Source organism: Delphinus delphis, chromosome 18 (genome assembly GCF_949987515.2).
Source record: "Delphinus delphis chromosome 18, mDelDel1.2, whole genome shotgun sequence".
In the NCBI taxonomy this organism is placed as follows: Eukaryota; Metazoa; Chordata; class Mammalia; order Artiodactyla; family Delphinidae; genus Delphinus; species Delphinus delphis.
The window spans coordinates 9,888,555-9,905,552 of record NC_082700.1 but is presented as its reverse complement, the minus strand read 5'-3'; the positions used below and the strand labels follow the sequence as shown (position 1 = coordinate 9,905,552).

The window sequence follows — 16,998 nt, the reverse complement described above, 5'->3', positions numbered from 1 at the left end:
AAATTCATCTAAACCTAATTTTCTTTCAAAGATTTGCCTTGTAACTTTAATTTCACTGCATTTATAATGCACAATGTTTCTCCTAGTTACTAGCTTCTAGTTATTAACTCATTCAACCAATATTTATTAAGTTACTTTCATGTGTTAAGCATAGACTATGCTAGATTCTTGGAATAAAGAAATATGAGAGAGAGAGATCCCTACCTCAACCAATTCATAGTTTAGTGCGGTAGACAGAGAAGTAGACAAAAAAAAAATCAAAATTCAGCTTAAGTACTATACTAAGATACAGCAAAATAAAGGATACTCTATAAGAAAGGTAGCCTGAGAGATTAAGGGGAATTTCCTGGAATAAAATGATTGAGACTGAAGCTGAGTCTTGAATGATTAGAGGCCTTGCCTACCTGTCTTGGTCTTTGGTCCACAGTCTCCATGCCAGGGTTCATCAGCCAGGACAAATATTTATTGACCATGTTTGCAGGACTCTGGCCTGGGTCCTTGGTGAGTCAGCACCCTTCCCCCTCAACAAGGATGAGTCCACACTCATAAAGTGTCATTCTCCACCCAGTTAGAGCTCATCCAGTGGCTCAGGAAGGATAGCACTGCTCAGGTTGCTCAGACCCCGAGGACTGAGTATTCTTAATGATAGCTTTGCATTTTGATGTAGAAGAGACTTATTCAGTCAACTTTGCTTTGCACGAATCTCCACCCCACTCAAGCTTCCAACATCTCTTTTATTCAGCAAGTCAATAAACCTTCTCTTCCCATCAATTCCTGAATTTAGTTACTTATCATGAGCCCTACTGGAAATTTTGCTTTTACTTTTGACATTTCAGTCTTGAGATAAGATTGGTAGCACTGCATCCAGTTGATCTTTATATCACTGGAATAATCTTTCCTTTTCTCCCCTGTGTGGGTTCTCCTGCCTCCTTTCATTCATCAGATTCTTAGACGGCTAATGATCCCACGGGTCCCACATCAGCCCCTTCCATGGAAAATCGGCTGCATGAGGTCATTGATCATGTGGTCACCATCATAAAGTAGGGGAGCAAGGGTCCCCAATTTCACCCCAAAGTATTAGGCATCCTCTTCTTTAAGTCCTACCTTGACTGCTAAGCATGCTGAAAGACAGTTTCTTTTGGAGACAAATTTCCCTGTATTATTTATTTTCCAGCATGACAAGACGCAAGATTACCTAGTTGCTAAATCCTAAACTGGTAGCCTGCAAGGCAAATTTAACCAGCAGATAGATTTTGTTTGGCATTCATGGTATTTTTAAACATTTTTGAATAAGTTGTTTACATATAAAACTTCGATTTCACATAAAAATCTGAATTTCCAGCTTCTTTTTAAAAGTTTAGAGGATTTGGCATAATTCAGCCCTCATTCCAATTAGGATCAGTTATTTTGGGAGTAATAGCTACCCTTGAAATGTAGACTCATGTTCTCCATCTCACTTTAGCCCCTACCCAGTGAACTGAACTCAGAGCCTTTGCATGCATTTTCTTTTCCATTTCTCAACTCCTTCACTTTATGGGGGGAAAAAAAAACACAACTGAGACCCAGAGAGACCTCAAGATTTTCCTGGGCTTACACTTGGTGATACAAACAGAACCAGAACTTGAACATGGGTCTCTCTGCTCCACTTCATGGTGCTACCCTTCTATCTTATTTACATCCATAGCTAACTGCTTACTGTGATTAACTGCTTCAAGCTAGCGTCCGAGCAAAGATGGCAGAAGGACTGAACATCAAACTCCAAGCAAAGGGTAGTCATGGATCGAGTCTTAACATTTGGATTTTGAACAGATTTGAGTATTTTGACTTTTTTTTTTCTCACCCAATACCTCTTTTCTGTGGCACATTAAAGCAGGTGGATATGAAGGTCACGGGCAAATGTTTTTCTGGTCATTGTACATCTTTGTCCCATGAGAGGATGTGTAATTCCTCCTCACAATGACTTCTAGTTAACTTGATAAGGAGAGTCCACTTGAAATATTATGTCAGTGTCACCGACGATTTTGTAACAGAGATGCAGATTTTCATTTTATATTTGGGCCTGGTGGGAGCGAGTTAATAAGCATTATTGCACACTCATAATTGTGAACTTCTTTCCAATAAAACATCCTGTCGGTTCTTATGGAGTCGACACGTTTCTAAGTGATGAGATGGAGCCCTCCTTCACACCAGCCAGGACCAGTAGCAGAATTCCAAAGGATAAGCTTTCCCTCTTATTTCAATATATAGGTATATTGTTATTAGTTTTACTTGTTCCCCAGGAAGCTGATTAACAGAAAATAGTTCCTCTATATTTTTAATGAATGAGTGGCCCATCCCAACAAAAGTATGAAAACTTCAGATTAGATAGAGCTTTTTTTATAACCCTTTTCTTCTCCCCAAAGATGTCCGGGATCTCAATTAGATAGAGCTTTCTTTATAACCCTTTTCTTCTCCCCAGAGATGTCCGGGATCTCACAGTGAGGTGCTTTGTGAGCTTCAAGCCACGGTTGATTTGAGAGCATGTGCAGACTGTGACAGGCTTTCAAGGAAGCCACTTCCCACACGTGCTCCTCTGGTTCCCTCATTGGTGTTCGGGAAGAGGAGGCTGGTTCCTCCCGGTGAGCTGGTTGCTATGACAGATTAGACTTCTATGCAAGAAAATCAATCCTGCACAGCTGATGTACTGCTTTAAACCTAAAGACCGCTTGAGACCTGAAATTGTAAGGTAAGCAGTGCTCAGCCACAATTCTTGAACTTTGAAACTGTGAATGTAATTTGAGGACGTTCCTTAAAACTCTTTGTTGTTTAATGTGAAACTTTAATGTGCTGCCTCTCCCGCTGCCTTTAAGAATAACAGCTCACTGTCAAATATGCACATATAGCTCTGATTTAAAAAGACACACACACACACACACACAAAACCCCACTGCTTAAAAAAAATTCTTCCATAATGAAATAGTCACATGGATATGTTATACTTTTAAACTTGTGTGGAAGTGTCCAGGATGGGCTAGGTTTTCTCTCTGCTCTCAGTCAATGTAATCAGTGTCCTTTAAAATGGGATCAGATTATCCTTGCTACTTGAAAATGGGTCTGTGTGCAGGAATAATCCTGTAGAGAGAAAACCCCAGTGGAACTGCAACCAAATGTCAGTCCAGGTCTGTGGTTCTTTATCCCAAGTGTCGCTTGGTGCTTGCTTAAGCATGAGAGAGGATTAGTGAAAACGCTGCTGTTACAGTGGTCTTGGCACTGCTCTGCAAGATGTGGAAACTCTGCTGGGATCAGGTGTTGCTGTGTGCAGGCCTGCTCCTGTGACTGTGGCCAATGAAGCTGGGAAGCTGGAAGTTATTAGAGTGCACACCAAGAGCCAGAGGCGTGCCAGACGTAAGATGATGAAGAACACGCTCAACAGTATGTATGTATGGCAGTTACTTGTCTAATGCTGTTAACAAAAATCCAATCTTTCTGTAGAAATTTATAAGCGCTTTTAATGTTTTCATTCAAGTTCGAACTCCGAAATACTGGATGCTTTTAGGTATCCAAATGCTCTATTTCTAAGAGGGCATCACTGTAAAATCTCTCTCTGTTGTAGGGGAAAATAAGATGTTGAATCTTCTCTCTGTGCTCGGCAGACTGCAACGGAGAAGACCTACACTATATTCACGCTGCTTCTTTTGTCTTAAATCTTTGCCCACATGTTTCTACTCTCCTACTTTGCCTTTGGCACTTACCAGGGGACTGAGTTAACTGTGCGTATCTTCAACTTCTCCTGAGATTTCCAAACCTCTTTTTGTGCCTTTTTCACAGACAGCGCCAAAGTGCATCCACACAGATCAATTGGATTCTTGCTCATTATTATCTTTCTCACCATGGATCGTGGTCTACATTGATATACTGGCCTCCGGTGCACATTCTTATGATACAGGTTCCCTTCAGTTTACAGGCTGAGAAAGTGAACCCCAGAGGGGCTAGGGCACCCCACCTAAAGTCTGAAGTGACAGCCTTGGTGGGACCTGGCCTGGATGCCATCTCCCCTCTCCCAGGCTTTCTCCCTTCCAGGACTAAGCTGCGTCACCTGGCCCCAGTTATTTCCATGAGCCTACCCTTTGAACCACATTACTGATTAGCTGCACATGGTTTAAGTGAGATACTTATTCACTGTAAGGATTAGAATGTCTAAGCTACTTTTGGCCTGGAGGGAAGAAAATTTCCCCACCAGGCATGCAATAAAGAATGTGGGGGTCTGGAAAAGAGAGTGGCTATCTGAGGATTTTTCTCCTTCTCTCCCCATGTTTCCTGCTAGTCTCGACACAGACTTTTAAAACAGCTCAAGCAGAAAGGTGAGGTTCCTAAGGAAATGAGGCTGGGGCCATTTGCTTTGTGCAGCTAGGATACAAGCTAGGCTCACAAGGACAAGCAGTGGGCTTGGATTAGCATTCCAGTGTGTCATTGCCTTGTAGAAAGAGTTATTTTTAACCTGATAACATTTCTGCACATCTGCAATCCAAATACCCTCTATGTGAGAATAAATATTTAGGCAGTGTGTTAGCTTCATTAACCAGACACTACATCACAGCCATTCTTAGGAATTCCTTTTCTTGTTCTAATAAAACTAAAAGCAGAAGCAAAAACAAAAACAAAACAGTTGGGGGGAGGAACAAAGGTGAAATATATAGCCTATGTCAGTTCAGGAAAAACTGCCTAAAAAGGGACTAGAAAAATTTTTCAAGATTTCTCTCTTTCTTTATCCAGGGATGACATCTCCTCTATTGAAAGATTCACTGAAGTTCTTGTGTTTTTTTTTTTTTTATCTCTGACAGTCTTGAGTCTTTTCCTCATAGCTGCACTCAGACTCTGATTTCTCAGCATGGGAATGCTTGGGGTGAGTTCCCAAAAGATACACAAAAGCACTAGAATTATAAGCACTAGGAATAAGAATTCTCTGTCACTGTTAACAACCAAACCCTGATGAAATCACCACCATTATAGAACTCACATTTAAAGAATGTCTCATTTGTCTCTAGAGGTAATAGTTTCCTTTATTTTTGTTATTTTTACTTTTCTTTCTTTTTTTTTTTTTTTTTTTTTGCGGTATGCAGGCCTCTCACTGTTGTGGCCTCTCCCGTTGCGGAGCACAAGCTCCGGACACGCAGGCTCAGCGGCCATGGCTCACGGGCCCAGCATGTGGGATCTTCCCGGACCGGGGCACGAACCCATGTCCCCTGCATCGGCAGGTGGACTCTCAACCACTGCGCCACCAGGGAAGCCCTTACTTTTCATTTTTATTGAATGAATGGAAGGCTGAAGGAATAGTTGAAATTAACTTCTACAATTTCATATCCTATGTGAAGCACATTCCTTCAATCATTCTACAAGTTTTCACTGAAATTACCAGGCATGCAAGTCTAGGTGAACAAAAACCCTGATAGATGCGGTTAGACCATTTTATTTTTTAAAAACTCTAGGAAGGTGAGGACTATGACTTAAAAGTTAGTAATCCTGACTGTTTCCTTTCACAGAGAAGATGGAAAATAATTTAGATGTTTTATCTTATGTAATTCAGTATATTAGGCAAAATAATAGAAAGTGTAACCTATCACCTATGTACCTGGTAGCAGCACTACAGGGCTCAGGAGGAGATGGCTGGCAATTTATAGGAGCCTTTGGTGACTCCAATATACCCTCCCTCTCAGACAGCAATAAATACAGACCGGGAGGTAAGAGCAGAACCAAGCAGCAACCATGGCCCTTGAAACCACACTGGTTTTTAAAATCATAGTAATAACAGTAAGGTGGGTCAAGGGAAAAATAGCATCGGGATACCGACAGGGTAGGAGAATATTAAATGTATGTCATATTCTTGAAGTGATTCTGTAGAGATGCCAGAGGCTGGAGAAGTTGAGCAATTTCCTCAAGAATTGGTCAGTGTAAAATACTTGGAATAAAGGGCCTGGACAACATCCTAGCCAAGTCTGTCAGCACTTATTTTAAGTAGGAAGTTACTCCTCATTGCTGTCTTTAGACAGCTTCAAAAGGAACTTATACATATTGCTTAATTTTCACAAACTAGCAAGATTTAAAAATGGATTATTAAAGGAGTGGTTTGTGGAACAACCAAAGGAGAAGCTAGTGGATCCCTAGAATCCATCATAGATTCACTCAGAAGAAAATCACCTTGATAGTCACATTTTTTTTCTCTATTGTATTATTAGCCTGGTAGACAGATAACATGTAATTTAGCCAAAGGTAATCTGGTCTAAAGCAAATTGGTCAACACAATAAATTAGTTGAAAATGAACATCTTCTATCATTATATGTTCAATTATGGGTGATAAAACATAGGACAGCTTTATAGAGCTATAAGTATCCATAAAAATTATTTTACAATTTTCAGAACTTTTTATCATTATATATAACGAGTTCATCTTCAAACAATTATTCTGTCTTTATTGTGAAAAGTTTGAACGATTAAGGAATTGCTCAAGGAACAAGCTAAGGATCAAACAAAAGGAGCTAATCATTTGAAGCTAATAGAGTAATTGAACAATTGACTACCACTGTGATTTATGTATTATTTTAGACTTTTTAGCCAACACATGTTCATTATGGGAAAATTATAAATACAAACCAGAAAAGAATTTGTTTACCATAATGACATTCAAATAGGACCAACCAATGATTGCACATTATTGTATGATAGCCTTCCACATGTGTTTCCTATGACTACATATGATATTTTGCCTACCATATGGTATTTGAAAACTAGTATATTAAAAAAAATAATCCATCAGTTGTTGGACATTTGCATTCTTTTAATTAACTGCTGAACAGTTAGATTGTTTCAATCATTCTACATTATAAGTAAGGCTTGAAAGGAATAACTAGCTGGAAATAAACTAGAAATTTAAAAAATCAAACTATTGAGAAAAGGCAAAATAGAAACAAAAGTATATAAGATACAAAATGGGTCACAAATCTGTCCAGAGTACACAAAAATGACCAACTTTGAAAAAACACCGATTGGCATTATTCCATTTTAACTAGATCATTGTTTGGACAAAATTGTCTTCTTGACCAAATTGCTTTTTGTCAAATTGCTTTTAGCTAAATTAAATCAGGCCAAATTAGCGGGAAACATTGTTCAAGGAAATGCAATAGACAAAATACTACCACATGAACTTCAGTGGGGCACTGTGTAATTCCTTCATGATATTATTGGAGACAAGATTAAGAAATATGAGCTGAGCTAATGCAATTAGGAAGATTAATAACTGGTTGAATGAACATACTTAGAGGTACTTCTTAGCAACCGGGGGTGCGTGGGGTGGCGTCTGGTATTGGCTTATAACAGAACTCTGTTCTTGGTCTTATCCTAATATTCTTTTCAGTGTCTTCAATAAATGTATGTTTAACAAATTTCTTAATATAATGCCAAGAAGATTAATATATTATTGTGTTGATATCATCAAAATCCAAACAGATCTTAACACGTTGGAATAATGATCTGAATCTCCCTAGACCTATATACAATGATAAATATAAGATTATTTACTTGGTTTATAAGTGTAAATGTACAAGTACTGGTTGGAAGAACTTACACTTGTGTATGATTTCAGCTGATAGTAAATTCCATACAGTGTAGACAAAGAAGGCAATGTGGTCTTTGGTGACACTGTTAGAAGCATAGGGGAGAAGTATGAATGGGACATGCTGTATGCAGAGCCCTGTGCTAACTATAGTGCAAGCCCCACCCCTGTTGTTTTCGTTGCTTGTGAGTACACACTCCAACCTTGAACTACCTTTGAACGCTGCAGCCCAAATTATTGGTTAATTCAGATGATGACTTCAAGACTTTCTACTCCAAAAGACCTTTTCATTTCAATGTCACTGAGGCATTTGTGGGTGAATATGGAGAGGAGGGTAATAGTTAGCCCAACAGGGCAGGAGAAATCTTTGAGTCTCTACAAGATTAAGAATAATGATTAGATTTTATCAACAAAGTGTGGTTGGATAGTCAGGGCCCTGTAGAACAGGGTCATGTAAGAAAATACTCTTCATATCATGTCAGTTAGTGACCAGGGGAAAGATTCCAGATGCAGTGGAACAAGGCAGTGAAAGTCTAGAAGGACCATCTGAGTTCCAGGAGATGGTATGAAACACACCAGCTAAACCCAGGCATGAAAGGCTCGAGAATGCATGAGTATACTCTGAAATGATTGAAAGACTCAGGAGAGAATGGAAACCATTGATGAGCTGACCTCTTCTCCCTATCCCACTGCTAGGACTGTGTTTATCTACATGGTAGAGGTATCTGCATTCCTTTTGATTTGTTTCTACAAGGGTTGCTTTCCTTTGTCTGTGCTCCTTTTCACCCATCTGCATCTGCTGATTATTGGCTCGGGGTTGAGTCTTTAGTCCAGATCTGCAAGTGATTCTCAGCAGGCTGTGATTTCCATTGCTCTTAATCCAGTGTCACTGGAAAGAAGTCAGTACATAGTGTGATTTAGAGCACAGCCTAAGATTTAGAGCCAGGCCCTGCCACATGCCAGCTTTGGGAAAGGCACTTAAGTTTTATCGGTCTGTTTCCTCATGGGTAAATAGAGATCAGAATAGTATTAACCTGGTAGGGCTATCAGGAGAATTAAATAAAACCACGTGTGGTAAGCCACTTAGCATGGCGACTGGAACATTCAATAAAATTTTTAATTGCTATTGTTGTTGCTTTTAATTAGCCTCTATGCCAGTCCTGTATATCCCCTGAGGCTGAACAAATACTGATGTAAAGTAATATAGTGGCCTTCAGGGCTAGAAGCAATTATGAGGACTAGGCAACAGTCACTGTAATAAAAGGTAAGACCCAGGAAGCTTCAACACAATAAGGTATTCAGAAGGAAGATGAATGACTAGCAATGGACATACCTTCCACTCACCTCCTCACCCACAGTCCCAGGAAGTGTTCTCTTCAGTCTCATCTAGAACTTACCACCATGAGCACAGAGCTAGGCTCCCTGACATAAGGGAACCCACTCCTATTCTTGGGAGGTTCTGCCACTACCTTATAAGCAGAAATTCTTTTTTTCCTGAGACTTTAACAAAATAGTCTACTAAGTCCTCATGTACCTTACAATACAGGTTGAACAATTATCAACTCATAGTCAGATTTGCCTTATCTATACTCTCGCACAACGCCTACCCCCAGATATTTTTGTGACACGAGTCCAAGACATCATCACTTCATTATAAATATTTCAATTCAGGTTCAAAGACCCAGGCTTGGTTTTAGCCCTTTTTCTCCCCACCCAGGTGCCATTTCTGATGGATACTTGAAATAATTAAGTCAAAATTGTTTCAGTGCAACAATTATTCAGCACCCACCTAAAAAGGATAATTTTGTAATAGATCACATGAAAAACATTTTTACCAATAAAGAGGTATCAGGCTCTTTTCACATTTTTACATCTGAAATCAGGATGAATTTTACAATTGATGGCAAGTAATAGTTCAATTGACAGTGTTATTTTTCTTTCTTCATACATAACCTAATGATCCATCTCAGAAGATGATATCTTAGAAATGAAGAAATGCAATACTTGAGAAAATAAATGGACATACCCTTAATCTACACACAAATAACACCTAAAACTTATGTGCTTCACTGCCTTTTTACACACTTTCCAACACATGTCCATATGAACAAGAAAATGATAATGAATTCAAAGTAAATTGATATGTAAGTTCTGAAAGAGAAAAACAGATATTTCTGAACACCTTAGGATACAACCTGGAAAGTCTGGAAAAGAGAAAAAACCACATAAGGATTTTATCCCAAAAGGCACAGGAGCATACCTAATATGGAAAATGAGGCCTGAAATTCTCAGGATGAAGTTGTCTCTCCTTTAATAACGTTTCCATAGTCAAAACCCTCCTTTCTTTATCATCAGTGCCATCTTCACTCATTGCTTTAGCTTTCAGAAGTTTTGTAAATGGAGGTAACAGAAATGACATGGCGTGGTGAATGTGACAAGAAAGGAAAGGAGGGTCGCGTGGTGGCCCCAAGGGGTTGGGAAAACACATACTTTTGTCAGATGCAGAAGAGCTGGTACGTTTATGCGACTGCACTGTTTCTGTATCAGCTAATTTCACAGGCAAAGGCATCTTTTGGACATTTTTAGAGCTGCATGGTAAACAATATTTTCAAAAGTCTGGTGTGATAAGGGATCACGGGATCTAGGATGAGCTGTGTGACTGGGCAATTGGCTAAGGAATCTCTGAACCTCAGTCTCCACATTTTAAAAGAACAGCAGACTAAAGAAGACTCCTTACATAGCAGACTCCTGACATAAGACTGTGACCTTCAGGAGGGCAGGGATTTTTGACTCTTTTGTTCACTGTCACAGCAGGGTCTGACACACACTAGGTGCTCAACAGATGCTGAGTGACGAGTGAATGGATGGATGAGTTTTAGTTCCCAAACTCTGGGACAAATGCAGGGGAAGAGAGAATTTACTTCTAGTAACCGCGACTGGTCCAAGAATGTTCACTAAACACTGTGTAAATTGAACAAATAATGTTTCCCATATACATGATTTACCACTTGTCAAATATATGTAGGTTCTTTTGTGGTCAATAAGAATTTAAAACTGTGTAATTAATGTTATGTAGCACTGAGTGAAATTCTTCAACAATATGAGCAAACACTATACAGTACTTAGTTTGACAGCTACCCTAAGCACTTTAAATTTATTAGCTGATTTACTCTTCACAGCACACTATGATGTAGAAACTTTAATTATCCCTAGTTTGCACACGCAGACACTGAGGTAGAGAGGTGCAGAGATGGAACTGACATTCAAATCCAAGCAACCTGGATACAAAGTCCCTGCTGTTAACCACAGTGTTCAATTAGTATTGCCAAGAAGTCTTCTTTCTAGCTCGTGCAGTAACTCCTAGACTGAAATGATGTCTAAGATCCCGTCCAGCCCATAAATGCTGTGATTCTGTATAGTAAGTCCTGATCCATATATCTGTAACATTTAAATAGCAGCACAAAGTGCATTCAGAGAATCATTGGCCATTTCTCCTGAGACCCATGGAGGTGGTGGTATAAATTTTCCTCCACTTAGAGATTAAGAAGCTGTGGCATGACCTTCCCAGAAATTCTGCCAGGAGTCCTGGGGTCAAAGGAATGTGCAGACCTTACTAAAAGGCTGAGTCTCATTTTAGCAGCAGCTTCTCTTCCTTCAGGGGCAAGTGAGGTTATTTTACACCTCGGTTTATTCCAGGTCCCTGTGGTCTGGGACAGAGTATACTGACACATTTAGCCCAATGGCTTGCACTGAACCAGCCAAGTGACATTGACTTATGACCTTCCCCTTTGGGACCCTCATTAAGCATAAGCTTTGACACCCAGGAGAACCCTGGAGAGAGTCAAAGCTTGGAATTCATTTCCTTTTTAGCTTAATGGTTCCCTCTTCTCTCATTTTGGATCAGATCTTTCTCAATGGATGCCTCTGAAAGCCGGCCAGCCTCCTGTTGGTTAAACATTACTGAATCTCATTATTGGGAGAAAAATGGGAAAGCCAAGATAATAAAGAAGTACTTTCTCCTGTAAGAGAAAAAAATATCCTAGGTAGTAATTACTCCATATTCTGAAATGATCCTACTAGGCATTGTCTTCGCATCAAAATTAAACAGTACAAAGGAATTGGCAGGAGAGGGGAGCTGGTGGAAAAAGTATTGTTTCCACTTAGCTGCTGGTCAAAAGAAATAATTTGAATGTTCTTATTACTTACTTATTTACTTAGAGGTACAAAACTAACTATTAATTCTTGACCATAACAAGATTAAGTATCTGTAGATTGTTTTCTTATTTTTTGTCCTCAACTTGATAGCCTTCTCTATGCTTTGTGGCATTAGATTAAGAGTTCTTAATGTTTTTTCTTTCTTTTGTGGGGATGGGGTTGGGGAAAGGGGATCATATATTCTTTGAGAATCTGAAAAAAGCCACAGGGATGCTTCCTTGAAGATTTTCATAAATTGCATAAGATGTCAGAGGGTTCAGGTATTCTCCTATTCCAACTTCCACTCCACAAGGAGTAGTAGGTAAAACATGATTAAGAATTACCTTGAATGAGAAGTAGGGATTTGCCTTTAAGGAACCTGAGTTGTGTTACTGGGTGCTTCACTTATTGGCGCCTGACCTTGAAATGGTGGCCCAGTAACAGGGACTCCACCTCCAATGGCCTCCTTTTTTCTCATCATTGTGACATTTACAGATAGTTTATAAACACTTTCACCCACACTGTCTCACTGTATCCTTTTTTTTTTTTTTTGCCGTACGCGGGCCTCTCACTGCAGTGGCCTCTCCTGCTGCGGAGCACAGGCTCTGGATGCGCAGGCCCAGCGGCCATGGCTCACGGGCCCAGCCGCTCTGCGGCAGACCGAGGCACGAACCCGCGTCCCCTGCATCGGCAGGCGGACTCTCAACCACTGTGCCACCAGGGAAGCCCCTCACTGTATCCTTTTGGTCAAGAGGGGTAAGGTTTTTAAATGTGGTCACTGAAATTCAAAGCAGGCAGCTGACTTCCTCCAGGTGAGAAAGAGCATTGTTAAGTCCATGGCATGCAGCAAGCTGTGAATGCCTTGAAGGGACTTTTCACCAAATTCAAAGTCAATGTAGCTCCACACTTTTTCAGAGAAAAAAACATCAAAGGAAATAAACTATTTATGTGGAACCCCTGCTGTGGATTTGTTCTTTCTCACTATGACACCAAAGACTTAACAGCTGTAAAAACAAATTGAATGTGTCTGCTACTAAATCCTTATTTAATGTGGTGTTATGAGTGATCATGGGCCACAAAGCAAGAATATGTAGAATGAAGAAAGCCTGCATGGGAAGTTTCACATGGTGAAAAAGCTACCAAGTAGAATGGAAATGTGATGTTGAAAAATTAGTGCCTCTTCAGCACCCCTACATTTTCCCTCTCAGGTCCTGAGTCCTGATTGGAAAAGACTTGTGATCACTGGGCCAAAGAAATGTCTGTGTTTCATCTCTGGAGGGACAAGGACAGAATAGAAACTAGTACCCACTGGTGTTTGTACAACCTCATTCCCGTTCCTCCCTTCCTGTGGAGACTGCACTTGGACACTTCATTTCCTGTTACAGGCTGCCAAGCTCTCTTCAGAGAGGTGAGGTCAGACTTTATCACTGCTCGCTGGAGGAGGAACACGTGCTGTAGCATCAGGTTTAGGCCAGTAAAACAGAAGCTGGTCTCCTCATTCAAGGGAGTTTGGAACCATGGGCCTTTCATTTCCCTGTTAGAGAAGCTTTAAACTAGATTAAATCTGACAGAGCCCACCTGCCTTCCTCCTTCCTGCTCTCCATCCTCCCTCTTCCTTCTCTCTCTCTTTCTGAAAATTACAGGCAGGGAAATATATTTGTATATAGTTAAGGATCTGTTGCACTTCTTGTCTATAATGTGACAGGCTACATGTTTTTGAAGACCAGGACACAGAATTTCATCACTTTGTGATATACAAGTTTCATTTTATGGATTCAGGAAATGGGTGTTCAGTGGGTTAAGAGATGGCCACAGAGTTAGTTTGGAGGCTAGAAGTGATTCCTAGTGATGCTTTCTCTCAAATCACCAAATTGCCTCCCTAGATATTACTATTGGAAAGAGTGGCTGAGCTGAAGGCAGATATGGGAGTGTGGAAATAATGAAGACCACCCTAATGAGAATACATGGAGGTGATTTATTCAGAGTTTACTGTAACAAGGGAATCAGACACCATCACATGCATTTCACAGACTCAAAGGCAGGCAGAGGAGTGGGAATGCTTTATAGTGGAAAAAGGAATGATGGAAAAAGGTGTGACCTTTCTAGACACTGCTAGCATGTAGAAGCAGGAGGAGGGCCAGCTAGAAGTGGGGCATCCTATGTGATTGGTTAGGAGAGCATTTTTTGGCTAAATAACTCCTGAGTTGGAAGCAGGGATTAAAAATAGGGAAGTTGCTAGTCACTGGCCAAGTCCTGACTCTAATGGGCTGGCTGCTCAGAGGCTGGCCTCAGAGCTCAGTTGTTACATATGGTCCAGCCGTTGTAGGCTTATATGTTCAGTCTCTCAGGAGGGATTACTAAGGAATGAAGCCCTTTTCCCATCTTCCAGAGGAGACGTATCAATGATACCTTTGCGTCTTCCTTCTCGTTTACCCTCTGTGCTCCATCTATCACAAGTTCTCTCCCTGAGAAATCTCTCTGACATTCACTCTTTTCTTCCCACTAAGTTTTTGTCAAGAACGCCATCTCCTCCCTCAGGAATTGCCAAAACTCTGACCTAGACTCCTTCCTCCATTCTCCTGACCCTTAAGTCCATCCAGCAAATTGGCCACTCTTAGGCTAACTACCCCCAAACAAGCTGCCTTTGTGACACTCGGCTCAAAGCAAATGAAACAACACCTAATATGGCTCCATCTTAACCAGTGAAGATCAAATTTGTAAAGTCTTCAGTCCGACTTTCAAATCCCTTCATGATCTGGCCCACATTGCCAACCCGGCTTTATTTCCCCCACCCCTTACTACCACCTTCCCAGCTCTCCAATGCTATGGGTGGTAAACCACTCAAAGAAAGGCCCTGGAATAGGCACCTAATGGGCTATGAATTTGGTCCTCAGTTAAGCCATGTGTATGGCTTTATGTTGTATGGCCACAGACTGTTCCCTCACACCTGATATAACCACATAGAAATATGTCATAAGGTCAACCCCAATTCACCTTTTAGATTTTTTTTAAGTACTTTATAATTTAGAAAGCATTTTTCATATTCATCACTTCAAATGATTCTCCTAATAAACCTGGGAGAAAGTTTGATACAATATTTTATAGATGAGAAAATACATGCTTCATAAATTATGTGATTTACCCCAAAGTCATACAGATAGTAGATGGGAAGAATAAATAAATAAACAATATTTTCAGTCTCTATTCTTAGAACCATGCTCTGGATATCCATCCACCTGACCATTTATTGTACATAGTTTTTCGGAATGCTGTAGAAATCTTGGGCAATATATAAAAGGGTAAAAATGACAGAAACACTCACCTATAAACACTCTCCTATAGAAAACCAATGTTAACATTTTGTATATTTCTTTGAAGTTCTTTCTCTATATTCCAAAATAATTGATCCCAAACTGTATATAATTTGTATTGCTCTTTGTTAATTAAATAATGACAAAGATATCTCCCCATGTTTTAATAATTCATAAGATTCATATGAATATCTGATGTATAATATTTCATTTTTTACACATATAAAATGTAATAAACTATACCCAAGCAACCAAACATTTAGTTTGCTTACAACCTTTCTACTTTTTTTAAGTGTTGCTATCAATTTTTTGTCCATAAAGTATCTTGATCATTTACTGAGCATAGTTCTAAGATTTCTATCATTGAAAACAATATTGTGTGATATTACAATATTATTTTCTAGAAATATAGTTTTAATTCAAACTACTATCAGCAGTTAATGGGAATAAACACCTCACCTCACTCTCACCAACACTGAATTTGATGTTCTCCAAACCTTGAGAAGTTTATGGAGAAACAGTGTCTCATTTTAACTTGTATTATTATTGTTTACTGCTATTGAGACCAAATTTTTTTTTTTCAGATTTTCATCAGCTTTTTATATTTCCTCTCTGGGAAAACCTTATGCCTCCTCACCCGTGTGGGTAATGGGGTTGTGGCTGTTTTCAAATTAATGGGTATGAGCTTTAAACATTAATTTTAACCCTTTGTGATCTCTTCTGAGGCAACTCTAAAGAAGGCATAGAGCGCAGTGTACCCTCTGCTTCCGCAGATTTCAGTTTGTTGTTTCCTCAGAAAGCAGCTAAAGGCCCAGGGGCCACGTCTGGTAAAGAGAGGGAGGTTTTTCTCAATAGAACTGGATTGGCAAGTCCCCAAGAACAGGCATTCCATCCTCTTATGTTCTCAGTGGAGACTAACCCAATCCTGGGCCACACCGAGGTACATAACAAACACTTGACTTCTCAGCCTAAGATAAAGAGGGGAACAAGACCGTAAAGTGCAACATACTCGATTTGCTGGGGGCCACAGAGCAAATCATGGGTATCCTGTCCCCCTGACTAGCCACATACTGACTGGACTTCTAAGCTCCTATGATCAAGTCTGTTATGGAAAAGAGTATTAATACTTCCAAACAGTATTTTGCCTGAGTTTCTGGTAGTTTTTCAATTACAAAATTTTCAAGACAAAGCAAATTTTAACATCATTTTATACCTGCAATAGTGTGTCTATGTATAATCAAATTAACACAAGTGTGATAACTCTAAACTATTTAGAATCTCTGGTAAACAGTTTTAGGGTTGAATAAGAAATAAACTACTTTAATGGTGATATATTGGTGAGCCTGTATTAGAATATAATCAGATGTTTTTCTTTCTGGTAGGTCACATTCCCATTCCCTCCCCATATCCTCCTCCTCTGCCCACCCCTGCAATACACACATACATATACTCCCTAGCAGAGTTCCTACCCACCCCCAAATTTTCAGAACTAACAAAATTCAGTATGTGTCAAGAGTATGCCTTACCTTCTTACTTCCTCTTCCCTTTACTGGCCTTACAAACCAGGCTTTTCAGATTGATCACCTGGGAGGGTAACCTTTATCAGCGCCTGCTTCCAAAAGAGAACTAGAAATCGGGGGGCAAATCCTCTTTATCTCTTTCCTTGTGACCCCCACATTGCCGTTTGGTGTCCAATTTAGGTCTCTCCAAATCACCAGGCTTAGACCCCATCACACTTACTGGCATTTTCGCCATGCTGTCTGGATTCAAGAACAGTTGATTCTGTTTTTATTAGTTAATGTCACTATGAGCTCCTACTCTTTGAGTACCTTTCTGCCAGAAATCCAGAGTTGTCAGATAAAAGACATCCAGTTTAATTTGACTTTCAGAAAAACAACAAAAAAATG

At 39.9% G+C, this 16,998-nt stretch overlaps 1 protein-coding gene across 1 annotated transcript in view; it reads left to right on the top strand.

Annotated features, from left to right (window-relative positions):
• Positions 1–3,387: 3,387 nt before the first annotated feature.
• The window catches only part of STARD13 (StAR related lipid transfer domain containing 13), a 499,956-nt gene continuing 486,345 nt past the window's right edge, over positions 3,388–16,998 (top strand). The window contains exon 1 of the mRNA XM_059996021.1: positions 3,388–3,415. The gene's annotated coding sequence lies outside the window, so the exon portion shown is untranslated. The remainder of the gene's footprint in view (positions 3,416–16,998) is intronic.